This window comes from Mus musculus, chromosome 7 (assembly GCF_000001635.26).
Source record: "Mus musculus strain C57BL/6J chromosome 7, GRCm38.p6 C57BL/6J".
NCBI lineage: Eukaryota > Metazoa > Chordata > Mammalia > Rodentia > Muridae > Mus > Mus musculus.
The window spans coordinates 26,939,531-26,952,911 of record NC_000073.6 but is presented as its reverse complement, the minus strand read 5'-3'; the positions used below and the strand labels follow the sequence as shown (position 1 = coordinate 26,952,911).

General features: G+C 44.0%; 1 pseudogene; it reads right to left on the bottom strand.

Moving 5' to 3' along the window:
- Cyp2a21-ps (cytochrome P450, family 2, subfamily a, polypeptide 21, pseudogene) lies at nucleotides 360-6,954 on the bottom strand (annotated as a pseudogene).

Below are 13,381 nucleotides of genomic sequence, written 5' to 3'. Positions count from 1 at the left end.
TCAAAGCATAGCTGGGTGGATGGTGGATCCAGGCCCGCTGCCCATCCAAAGCTCTGGAAATACCTCTGCACAGGTTGATGTGGCAATAGACATGAGCTTTTCTGTTTTATTTGAGAGGTGGTGATGTTTGAAAATCTACCCAAGGCCAAAGCACACAGATCTTTGTCCAAATGTTCCTGAGCTCTTGGATTCTGTGAGACTTTGGTAAACTTACAAATACAGTTAGGTTAGGGACATATAAGATCAAGAATGTGATTCACTAATAAAATGAGCATAAACTCTCTTCCCCTTCCCATGCACTTATGAGTGTTAATTGAGATCACAAGACCCTTTAGCATAAACTTGACAAAGACTACTTATGCCATAAATAATATCTACTTTTATTATTTTATTATTCCTATTGACAACATAGTATAAATTTCCCCCTTCTCTGGCTACCTTTGAAATATCCTCTGCAAGTCTACGCTGTGTCCTGTGTTTCTTCTGTACCTTTGACCTTTTCTAAGTTTCAACCCCTGACTTGTCTGGTCTCAATCATTCCCTTTAACCTCATGCAGCCCAGGCTCAATGGGACAAGAAACTCAGTGTAGTTTGGTGGGATAGTGGCAAAGCTCACGAGTCTAGGAGACACATCGATGTCCTGGGGTGCCTGTGTGGATTTGAAGTGGAAGTTCTGCATGATGTTTGTGAGGAAGAGGAAGAGTTCCATCCTAGCCAGTTCTTCTCCAAAACAATGCTGTTTTCCTAAAGAGACAAGACAGGGGAAAGTAAAGCCAGTTTTTGCCAGTAGCAAATCCCTGGCTGGTTTCTCCATGGTAGCAAGTGCTGAGATCTTTAAGGAAAGCTCTAATCTGTGAGCATCAGTTGTACTTGTACTTGAGGTGTGTTGATCCACACCAGGCTGTAACAATGAGAAATGTGTATTCCCTTTTGTTGCAGAATATTCAATCACACTGTGAACCCTGAGATTGTGTTATTTACTGGAAAAACCTGTTTCTAGTTGTGTGGCTCTGCCTTAGCACACACCTTTAATTTCTCTGGCAGGAATACAGACAAACCTTCAGTATACACTTTTACAAACAATGAAGATAAAGTTAGTTTGTAGAAGGAAGCACTCATGTTTGAAAGTGATGTCTAATTGAGTGGCAGACAAAGTGATGAATCAGAGAAAGATTTGACAGAATGGGATATGCTCAGCTCTCAGAAGAAAAGCTGAAAGGGAAGTTACTTAAGAGAGCAGTGCAGACGAAGAAAAATGGATAAAAGAGGCAGTTTTACTGGGACAGTTGTACAGAGGCAGGTTGTAGAAAGAAAACAAGCTAGACACAGGTAAAGATAGAACAAGCCAGAGAATGAGAAGGAGACAGAAGATTAGGACATATTGCCAAAGTTAGTATGAGGCCAAGCAGAGCAATTCAGGAGAGGCCAAGAGAGAGAAGCCAGATTGAATGGCTGCCATGTGGCCACATCTTTTCTAAGAACTGGTTGGTTGTATGACCTGAGAAAGACCTCTGACTCAGTTTGAGCTTGCATTTCCCCTCACCTATTATTAAAGTTTGACCATCACTTTTCCAGAGTTCTGATACATGTTGATTGAGAATTATGGGAGCTGCAGCTAGTGTTCTCAGAGTTAGATACAAGAGACTATTCCAAGGTGGAGAGAGATACATGGTTGCCTCAAATGGAAGCAATGAATAAGCTATCTCTGTTAGTGTGAGCAGTAGTCTGGCACTAGACAGTGGGTTCTTACCAATGGAAAAGGGCACAAAGGCATCACTCTTCTTAAACTGTCCCTTGTCATCTAGGAAGTGCTTTGGGTTGAAGTCTTTGGGGTTGAAGAAGAACTTGGGGTCTTTCAGCACAGAGCCCAGCATAGGAAACACTTCAGTACCCTGGTGATGATAAAGAGACTCGATCAGGTAGATTTAGATGAGTGTCCTGCTGGCCTTCAGGGGTTAGAAGTGTGAGCTAGGATATCCCAGGTAAAGATGAAGATAACATATGTGAGTTGTGGGGGCTTTGAGGGAGGAGCTTTGAAGAATGTGAGGTTATTCTTGAGATGGAGATATGGGGTATGTAGGACTCATGTTCTATTAGAGAGGATGAGTGAGTGACATGGGCTCTGTCTTTTGGGGTGGGAGGTTGAGAGCTATGCAATTCATGTCTCTCAAGTCAAGATTTGAGGGGTATTAAATTTATGTAGCCCTAAACAGAATGTATGGCAGACATGAGACTCCTGTCTCTAAAACAGTCAAGATCTTGATCAATTAAGCTTATACTTCTTGAGAGGCATGGATTTAAAATTCCTGGGTGGGAAAGTCTTAGAGAAAAGCCAAGATATAGGAGTTCTAAGTAAGAGGGCAGTGGGTGTGGTGGCAGAGAAAATCTGTCACTGAGGAACCGAGAGAGGGTCTGGGTGGACTCTAATGAGGAGAAGGTCCTAGAGGCCCATGAAGAGGGCTAGAGGTCACTCTAGGCTGGGTGAATCAGCACCTTGGGGAGGAGGAAATCTCGAAACTTGGTGTCCTTGGTGACCCTTCGAGCCAGGCCCATGGGGATCATGTCTGCAAATCTCTGAATCTCATGGATTACAGCCTCCGCATAGGGCATCTTCATTCGGTCCTCATACTTGGGCTGCCAGTTCCTGCCAGTCACCCAATCAATCTCCTTGTGGACCTTGGCTGAGAAGAACAGGGATTGGTTTAGGTATCCAAGAACTTCATAGTGGAGAAACTCAGACAGGATGGAGGCCAGGGAACATTGTATGGCATTGTAGATCATTTTCACAACATGCAAATCATGCATTGGTGAAACTGCTTCTTGGGATCTGTGTGAATTGCACCAGAATTATATGGAAAGGATGTTTAGCTGGTGACCTGGGGAGCAGAAAGTAGCTCCTTTCAAGTACAGATGAGCAACACACCAGCCCACTGGTACCCACCAGCTGTGGCTCTGTCTAGGTAAAGCAGGGAGTAGCTAATTATCTGAGAGTCCATTTTTTTGAGAGATGTAGGGGATATTGTGGCAGACAAGTTCAGATGCAAGATGCAAGTTTAGAGTCTGTATTCACGTCACACTCCACTTAACCCCTGCTTTCCTGTTCCTTGAAGCCTTCCTTACCCTCAATATCTGGGTGCTTCATGAGCAACAGAAAGCCATAGCGCAGGGTGGTGCTGACAGTCTCTGTGCCAGCAAAGAAGAGATTTTGTGTAGTCAGCACCAAGTTCTTCATGTAGAACTCAGTATTGGGGTTCTTCTTCTCCTGCAGGGAGGGGAAGATTCAGGTCAAATCCTCTCCTTACACTCTTGGTATCCTTCTAGTTTTTCTCCAACTTGAACTCACTTCTCTTTGGCTCAGACCTAAGGTGGAGAAGGGGAACCCTGGCTATTCTCCTGGTTTCAGACCTTTGAAGTGACCCAGTGCCCTAAATGTTCTTCTGTCAGTCATCACTTAGCTGGTTGTTCAATTGCTAGTGACCAACTGAGTTGTCAATTTTTTTTTTTAAGATTTTTTATTTATTATTATAGTAAGTACACTGTAGCTATCTTCAGACACACCAGAAGAGGGAGTCAGATCTTGTTACGGATGGTTGTGAGCCACCATGTGGTTGCTGGGATTTGAACTCTGGACCTTCGGAAGAGCAGTCGGGTGCTCTTACCCACTGAGCCATCTCACCAGCCCGAGTTGTCAATTTTTAAACTGTAGAAATATTTAGGAAAGTAAGGCTGGAGAGCGACTGAGAAACAATGGTACAGACGTCATGTTGGAGGAAGTCAGGGAAAAGTAGAGATGGGTTTTCTGAGATAGATAACAGAGCTCTGTAAAAATTACTTTTATGTGTACCGAGTGTTCTACCTGCATGGGTGTCAGAGTGCTACTTGTGTTCAGTAACCACGGAGGGAAGAAGAGCGCATCGGATCTACTGGGACTGTAGTTACATGGTTATGAGCTGCCATGTAGATGCTGGGATTGAATGCCCCACCCCTGCCACTGTGGGAAAGCAGCCAGCACTCTTAACCACTGAGCCATCTTTCCAGCCCTTAGACAGAATGAGTGTTAGGCAACAAGATTCCAACTCTTCATTATGAGCCTTAATATTTTCTAGAGGAATCTCATCCCTCAGTCCTTTGCACTCAGACTGCATAAAGTTCCCTCTCAGCTGGGTACCACATGCTGATAATCCAAGACATCAGAAAGCAGACCTGGGAGGACCACCACAGGGTTGAGACTTGCCTGGCCTACACAGCAAGTTTCAGGCCAACTAGGGCTACATAACAAGGACTTATCACAAAACACCACCGTTACCCCCCTTCTGTTCTGCACAGGTGAGAGAAGGTCACGGAAAAGCTAGGTCACCTGTTCTACAGATGCGAATGACAAGGACAGGCAAAGTTAAGGGGTATGTTACATCCATGCATCAGCCTGAGACAGTGAGGTAGGATACATGGCCCTCCTGCTGTGATATAAGACAAGTTGCCTATATTCTCAGAGCTGCAGCCTCCTCATTTGTAAGATGGGAGTCATAGCACAACCTTGCCCAAGAAATGTGAGTACTGAATAAGTGGATATCACTAAGCTTTTAATACACTGGCTGCGATCTCAGTCTGTCCATTCTCCTGAGACTGAGCAGTGGACAGAACAGTGGTGCTGCGTGGTTAATGTGTGAGGTTTATAATGAGGGACTGATCTGAGTGGTCCACTGTCCCCTCCACCCCAAGTGTGATTTCATCTTGCTTCCTTGGCTTTGAACCTCCGGCCACACTCCCTAGCTTCTGGGTTTCCCTCCAGCATTCGGATGAGGAAGGAGTCGATGAAGTCCCTTGGGGAATTGGGATCCAGCGTGCGCTGATTGTGTTCCACTTTCTTGGTTATGAAGTCCTCCAGGCCCTGCAGCTCCTTAAAGGCCTGTTGCTGGGGTCCTGACAGGTGTTTCATCACAGAAGAGAACATCTCATAGAGCTGAGGGTAGAAAAGGGAGGAAAAATCAAGGAAGCTGTCGGCATAAAATCCAAGAGGTGGCATCTGTCTTCAGGCAAGGGACTTCTCTGTCACTTGTCCTGGAGTTCAGATAACCAGGTGGTGCAAGGTGGCAACACAGTTTAAATGTGATGGCTATTATCCAATATTTTAAGTGAGGTGGATTTGGTTGCATATATGGGTTTGGGGTTTTTGAGTATGGCTACATTGGATGACATCCAGTTGCTGGGCTGAAGTTACATCTGTAGATGCTTAAGTATTTGAGTGACTTTAGCTGGAGGCAGCTGTTTATATACTAGCAGGATTTGGATTGGTGAAGGTTATCAGTTTGTCCAGTATTAAAACAGGTAATAAAGGAGGAAATGTGTGGAAGCTTCCCAGCATCATTCAAAACAGTGTCAGGAACTATATATAATCACTGAACTATTTTTCCCCCATTAAAAACAATGTTATGGAATTTCCAGGAAAGCAGTTACAACAGGAGATTATCACATCAAACAAGTCTAAATCAGCATTAGAGATAATGTGTATGTGTTCCTTCAATCTGTGGTACTGATGACAAATCATGTGTGTACATATGTATGCATATATATGTACATGTATATCACTTGAAAATAAAACTGTCTATGGACAAACAGGACTAACAGGAGGAGGTGTGAGAAAGGGAAGGTAGGGGTGTGAGGGTGACTATGCTCAATACACAATATACACTTGTCCAAATTATTTTTTAATTTGTAGTTTAAGCAGTGTTGACATTCATGTGTTCACCTGCTCTGTCATTCAAATGGCTTCACAGATGGCCCTACTTAGGTGTGTGAATGAGCTGTTTTGGAAGACCCTTACTTAGGTTTTTGGTGGACACTCTGTGTAGAAATTTTGCTTAGAGCTGCAGATGTTTGGGTAGTTCCATGGCTGAGTAAGGGGTACTCATCTACGTACTCCAGTGGGCTAGCTCAGAATATCTTTGCAGATGGCACATGCTCTGAGTGAGCTGGGTTCTGCAGCACCAGATGCCCAGCAACTCAAGAGGGGAGGAATATTCAGGGGACCTGTCCCATCGTGATCTTGTGTTAGAGATTAAAATGAATTGTGGTGGTAACGTGTGCCCAGCTGAAAGAGCTGAGTGGCTCTCTGTGTGTGTGTGTGTGTGTGTGTGTGTGTGAGAGAGAGAGAGAGAGAGAGAGAGAGAGAGAGAGAGAGAGAGAGGCAGGGAGGGGAGGGGGAGGAGGAGGGGAGGAAGAGGAGGAGGGGGACGGGGAGGAGGAGAGGAAGGGGAGGGAGAGTGTGAGGAGAGGGAGAGGGAGAGAGGGAGAGGGAGACAGATTATGGGTTTTGGATTCAGGCACAGCTGTTGAGAGTGTCTGTGTATTGACATTTGTTCTTGAGCAACCTGTAGAGATAGTTTGAAGGTACTTGCTGGAAGCACTTTGGGAGTGAGCTGGCAGCAGAGGTAGGGTAGGACAAGTTTGAAACAGATTACCTGCCCCATGGAGGTAGCAGTGAACTGGAAGCTTCCCAGCATCATTCAAAGCAGTGACAGGAACTCTTTGTCCTCATAGTCAAAGCGGTCCCTGAAGATGATTGAGCTAATGACATTGGAGACTGTTCGGCTAAGGTAAAAGGTGGTGTCAATGAAAGCACCTATGGGTGGGGAGAAGGAGGAGAAAGGAGAGGGAGACATTGGAACTAGGCAAAAAGCATTGCCTGGGTGTTAGCTTCAGATACTTTGAATCAGAGAATTATAAATGGCACTGGCTACAATGCTGAGCCAAAACCCCAGACACTAGATTGCACAGTGGGTACCAGCATGCTCTTCCTTGTTTGTTTCTATCTGGGGACATGGTATGGTGCTGCTTTGGCTGTCTAACCCTTGGTAGGTCCGCTTGTGGTGCTCTGCTTACCGTTCGTCTTCCGAAATGAATCAATGAGAAGGCCCACCTCCTCTTGGATGTGCTCCTCAATGCCACGCTTGCCCAAGAAAAAATGGCTTTTAAAGACAAAACAGGGACAGTTATATCCCCTAAAGTCACCAAAAGCACATCTTGCTTTTGTCTTGTTCGTTTTACATTTTTTTTTTTTTTTTGCAAACTGATGTTAAAGGTCAGTCTGCAGCAGATCGCCACTGACATCCAGTTACTTCCAGTTCTTATGCCATGGTTAAATGGTGAGACCCATTAACTAATATGTGGAATAGTCCAGACACCATCTTAATCTGGGGAAGAGGTTCTGTCTGTGTTTTTTCACAAAAAGAAGACAGAGCACGATGGCTGCCTGAAAGACTTGTTCGTCAAGTGGACACAGATCCTGAATCTTCTAGTAAGCATGATTCTAACCTCATTGATGGCCAAAAAAGTTAATTTGGAGTACATCCTCCACTTTCAGAGAATTTTTGGCTTCTCTGCTAATTCTCAAAGCCAGCTCCTCCACACCAGGATGTCAGAGTCTGATCTTGATCATTGCTAATTTGCAACTGAATAAAGTACCTGGACTTCCACAAAGAAGCTTTTATCCTGTTGCTTTTCATCTATCTCTACTTTGTTTTTCAAGCAGGTCAGTCTCTCCTTACAGCCTGATTTCAGCAAGCTTGCAGCCTTGCCTCCAGCAAGTGCACGTGGCAGAAATTCATCAATATGAAGAAGCATATTATGTATTGTGGCTTTGGTCTGATTTGGGAATAAGGTGTGCTATGAGGGCCAGACAGTCAATGACGGGCAACCAGATTTTGGGGCCATATCAATCTAAGACAGAGGTACATGCCAAGAGGCCGTGGTTTGTTAATAATACACCACAGAGCCATGTTTGTGTAAAATAAACAAACAAGCTGCATGTACGCTCCTTGATAGATAAGAATAGCTCGGGAAAATCTGAGATTTTCTAAGCCAGGCGCAGCCACCAGCCACCATAACTCCCAGGCAGGATTATGGAGCATAAATAAATTTTGTGTCTCGGTCCAGCTATTTTTATTATATAATCGGGGGGGGGGGAATTGTAGCCTCCCGCAGGCTGAAGCAGACTGGTATAGACCTTGTTGCCACTGAGGTGGGGCCACCTGTGGTGCAGCTTTCTGACTGGGCTGGCTTCTTTTGAAGTGACAACTGCCCTGAGATTCTGCTACCTGAGGAGAGGCTGAACCTGTCTTTTTTTTTTTTTTTTAAATATTGTTATTAGTTATTTTCCTCATTTACATTTCCAATGCTATCCCAAAAGTCCCCCATACCCTCCCCCCCACTCCCCTACCCACCCACTCCCGTTTTTTGGCCCTGGCATTCAACTGTACTGGGGCATATAAAGTTTGCAAGTCCAATGGGCCTCTCTTTCCAGTGATGGCCAACTAGGCCATCTTTTGATACATATGCAGCTAGAGTCAAGAGCTCCGGGGTACTGGTTAGTTCATAATGTTGTTCCATCTATAGGGTTGCAGATCCCTTTAGCTCCTTGGGTACTTTCTCTAGCTCCTCCATTGGGGGCCCTGTGATCCATACAATAGCTGACTGTGAGCATCCACTTCTGTGTTTGCTAGGCCCTGGCATAGTCTCACAAGAGAGAGCTATATCTGGGTCCTTTCAGCAAAATCTTGCTAGTGTATGCAATGGTGTTAGCGTTTGGAAGCTGATTATGGGATGGATCCCCAGATATGGCAGTCTCTAGATGGTCCATCCTTTCTTCACAGCTCCAAACTTTGTCTCTGTAACTCCTTCCATGGGTGTTTTGTTCCCAATTCTAAGAAGGGACAAAGTGTCCACACTTTGGTCTTCATTCTTCTTGAGTTTCATGTGTTGTATCGTATATCTTGGGTATCCTAAGTTTCTGGGCTAATATCCACTTATCAGTGAGTACATATTGTGTGAGTTCCTTTGTGATTGGGTTACCTCACTCAGGATGATGCCCTCCAGGTCCATCCATTTGCCTAGGAATTTCATAAATTCATTCTTTTTAATAGCTGAGTAGTACTCCATTGTGTAAATGTACCACATTTTCTGTATCCATTCCTCTGTTGAGGGGCATCTGGGTTCTTTTCAGCTTCTGACTATTATAAATAAGGCTGCTATGAACATAGTGGAGCATGTGTCCTTCTTACCGGTTGGGACATCTTCTGGATATATGCCCAGGATAGGTATTGTGGGATCCTCCGGTAGGACTATGTGCAGTTTTCTGAGGAACCTCCAGACTGATTTCCAGAGTGGATATACAAGCTTGCAATCCCACCAACAATGGAGAAGTTGAACCTGTCTTCTTGAGACATTCCTGAATAAACAACATCCTGGTGACCAAGTGCTGACAGCATGGCAGTATGGCAACAAAGCACCAAGGATGGACTGGTGGGGGGGGGGATGGGCCTTCCCCCTTATAAGCACAATCTCTTAGTATACTCTCGGACCTTGATCAGAAAAAAAATTTGCCTTGGCTTCATTATTCCTTTCTCGCAGTCTCTCTCTTTCAGCCCCAGTCAGCCTTCTGGAAATACCCGGTTCATGTAGGCCGTGGGCTGGCTTACTACAGCATATATGTTCAGAACTAAGAGTGCATCTTGGTAGATTTTACCTTTGATGAGCATGAAGTGTCCTTCCTTGTCTTTTTTTAATAACTTGAGGTTGAAAGTCAATTTTATTCGATATTAGAATGGCTACTCCAGCTGTTGCTTGGGACCTTTTGCTTGGAAAATTGTTTTCCAGCCTTTTACTCTGAGGTAGTGTCTGTCTTTGTCCCAAAGGTGAGTTTCCTGTATGCAGCAAAATGTTGCATCCTGTTTATGTAGCCAGTCTGTTAGTCTATGTCATTTTATTGGGGAATTGAGTCCATAGATATTAAGAGATATCAAGGAAAAATAATTGTTGCTTCCTGTTCTTGTTAGAGTTGGGATTCTGTTCATGTGGCTGTCTTCTTTTAGGTTTGTTGAAGTATTACTTTCTTCCTTTTTCAAGGGTATAATTTTCCTCCTTGTGTTGGAATCTTCCCTTTATTATCCTTTGAATGGCTAGATTCATGGAAAGATATTGTTTAAATTTGGTTTTGTCCTGAAATAGTTTGGTTTCTCCATCTATGGTAATTGAGAGTTTTGCTAGGCATAGTAGCCTGGGCTGGCATTTGTGTTCTCTTAGGGTCTGTATGACATCTGTCAAGGATCTTCTGGGTTTCAGAGTCTCTGGTGAGAAGTCTGGTGTAATTCTGATAGGTCTGTCTTTATATGTTACTTAACCTTTTCCCTTGCTGCTTTTAGTATTCTATCTTTATTTAGTGCATTTTTTGTTCTGATTATTATGTGTAAGGAGGAATTTCTTTTCTGGTCCAGTCTACTTGGAGTCCTGTAGGCTTCTTGTATGTTCATGGGTATCTCTTTTTTAGGTTAGGGAAGTTTTCTCCTATAATTTTGTTGAAGATAATTACTGGTCCTTTAAGTTGAAAATCTTCGTTCTCATCTATACCTATTATCCATAGGTTTGGTCTTCTCATTGTGCCCTGGATTTCCTGGATGTTTTGAGTTAGGATCTTTTTCCATTATGCATTTTCTCTGATTGTTGTGTCCATGTTTTCTATGAAATCTTCTGCACCTGAGATTCTCTTATCCACCTCTTGTATTCTGTTGGTAATGCTTGCATCTATGGCTCATGATTTCTTTCCTAGGAATTCTATCTCCAGAGTTTTCTCCCTTTGTGAATTCTTTATTGTTTCTACTTCCATTTTTAGATCCTGGATGGTTTTGTTCAATTCCATCACCTGTTTGGTTGTGTTTTCCTATAATTCTTTAAGTGTTTTTTGTGTTTTCTCTTTAAGCGCTTCTCCTGTTTAGCTGTGTTCTCCTGTATTTCTTTAAGGGAGTTATTAATGTCCTTCTTAAAATCCTCTACCAGCATCACGAGATATGATTTAAAATCCAAATCTTGCTTTTCCAGTGTGTTAGGGTTTCCAGGACTCGCTGTGGTGGGAGTACTGGGTTCTGATGATGCCAAGTAGTCTTGGGTTCTGTTGGTAAGGTTCTTGCATTTCCCTTTTGCCATTTGGTAATCTCTGGTGTTAGATATTCTTGCTGTGTCTGCCTGGAGCTTGTTCCTCCTGTGAGTGTGTAAGCCTGTGTCAGCACTCCTGGGAGACTGACTCTCTCATAGCAAGACCAGTGCACAAAGGGCTGCAGAACAGCCCCACCTCCTGGCTGCAGATGTAGGCCCATAAGACCTGTCCCAGCTGCTCTGCTGCTTCTGCAGCCTGTGCATTTCTGAATGGACCCGCCTTAGAGAGGCACCAGAGAGAAAATGGAGACCTCCCCTGAGTCCCAGGGTCAGAGTGCTCCCGTTAGTGCACTTAACCACTGAGCCAAATATGCTTATCTAATCTTACTACCTCCTCTGAGCCCAGTGACAAGTACTTGCCAAATTTCTATAAGAGACACCAAGAGCTCTCCACAGTGGTGTAGTTCTGAATGGACCAACTATCAAAGGTGTCCCAGCAACCCACAGTGAGCCCTTTCTAGGATCAAGTGGAAGTCAATCTCAACTCATATCTGATACTTGCATACAAAGCTGCTAGGACCACCCTCAGGAACCATGTGGTGCCACACCCTCAGGCCCCACCTGGTGCCACCCTTATACTTTAATGAAAGCAACTGCCAAGCCCCTTCAGCACCAGAAGTAGAAAACTAAGTTTAACTCATTCAATACCAACTTCTTTGCTAATATAGTGTCTACTTATGTCGCTGATTTCCTCGGTCTATCTGATATCATAACTGCCAGTGGATCTCTCTGCCCACTTCTGATGATGTTTTCAAAACTCATCTGCCTCTAGCCTTGGTCCTCATGTATCTCCCAGAGAAGGCAGTGCCAGGTAATGGAGTAACCTTAATGAAGTCACCATTGAAACAGCCCAGTTGGCACTAAGACCCAAATGACCAAGCATACATTAACTTAACCTTCTCAGAATACAACATAATCACCAAAAGGTTGTTGTCCTTATCATACCTTAAATAACTGAGTTTGGTGGTACATTTCAGCAGGTAAGACCCACCAAGCTTGATGTTCATAGTTCAATGCTAAAGTCCACATGATCAAAAAAGAGAATCAAGTCCCTACAAGTTTTGTTCTGACCTCCACTTATACACAGTGACACATGCACATGTAATGTACACACACACACACACACACAAATAAATAAATAAATAAATAAATAAATAAATAAATAAATAAAGAGATGTTGGATATTTCGGTTTGGGTTTTGAGACAGAATTTCTCTTTGTAACAAGCGCTAGCTATCCTAGACTTGCTTTGTAGACCAGACTGGCCTTGAACTCAGAGATCCACCTGCCTCTGCCTCCTGAGTGTTGGGATTAAAGGTGTGTGATACCACACACAGAAATGTTGAATTTTTTTTTAAAAGAAATTCAGCAACATAAGATCAGCATGGTTATTTGCTCCTCCTCTTCTTATAGCTTCAGTATTCCAGGGTCAGCCTATGCTCTCCACACTGGTGTTGTCCTAAATTTCTGTCATAAATCTTCCCTTTGTCTACTAAGAACAGGCTCTGAAAAACCAAGAAATGCTGCTTTTAAAAATCTTATGCACCTTCAAAGGGAACTTTCACTTCACATGCACCCACTGTGCACAGCTTGTATGGCAATTAAGATACAGGATGCCCACAGACTTGGATTCGGGAGCTTGACCCAAAGGTCTTTCACCAATGTGCTCCATGCTTGCCCTGTGTCCTGTGGTAAACATGGATACTAATTACAGAAGTCACCTGTATCACAGTGAGCTACCATAAGGGTCTTAATGGGAACTCAGTAGGAGTCTTTGCCAATTAGAAGCCTTCTGACAACTGGGGTTTCCCAATATTCAAGCTGTTATTTCACAAAACTTCTATAAGTCCTTCACTAACATTATGAGTTATTCTCCTCTAGTCTGTGAAAAGATCTGATAAAATATACCTGTGGTTTTCTACCCTTTTCCAAGCCATGCATAGGCAGGGAAAGTTGCTCACCCTAACCTGAAGTTGAGGATCCTTTTAGAACTCTGTGCACCCATTAGTGGTGGCACATGCCTTTAATCCCAGTGCTCAGCAGGCAGAGGCAAAGGGATCGCTGTGAGTTCAAGGCCAAACTGGTCTACAGAGTGAGTTCTAGGATAGCCAGAGAAACTCTGTCTGTAAGAGAAAGAAAGAAGAAGGGAAGGAAGAAAGGAAGGAAGAAAGGAAGGAAGGAAGGGAGGGAGGGAGGGAGGGAGGGAGGAAGGGAAGGAGGGAGGGAGGGAGGGAGGAAGGGAAGGAGGGAGGGAGGGAGGGAGGAAGGGAGGGAGGGAGATAGTGGGAAGGGGTGACCGGGAGGGAGGCAATGAGCCTCTCGAAGGGGCACCACAACCCAGCAAGGCTTTAAGCATTTCAAATTAAGCCTAGCACCCAGAGGTCTTCCTCTTTGCCCAT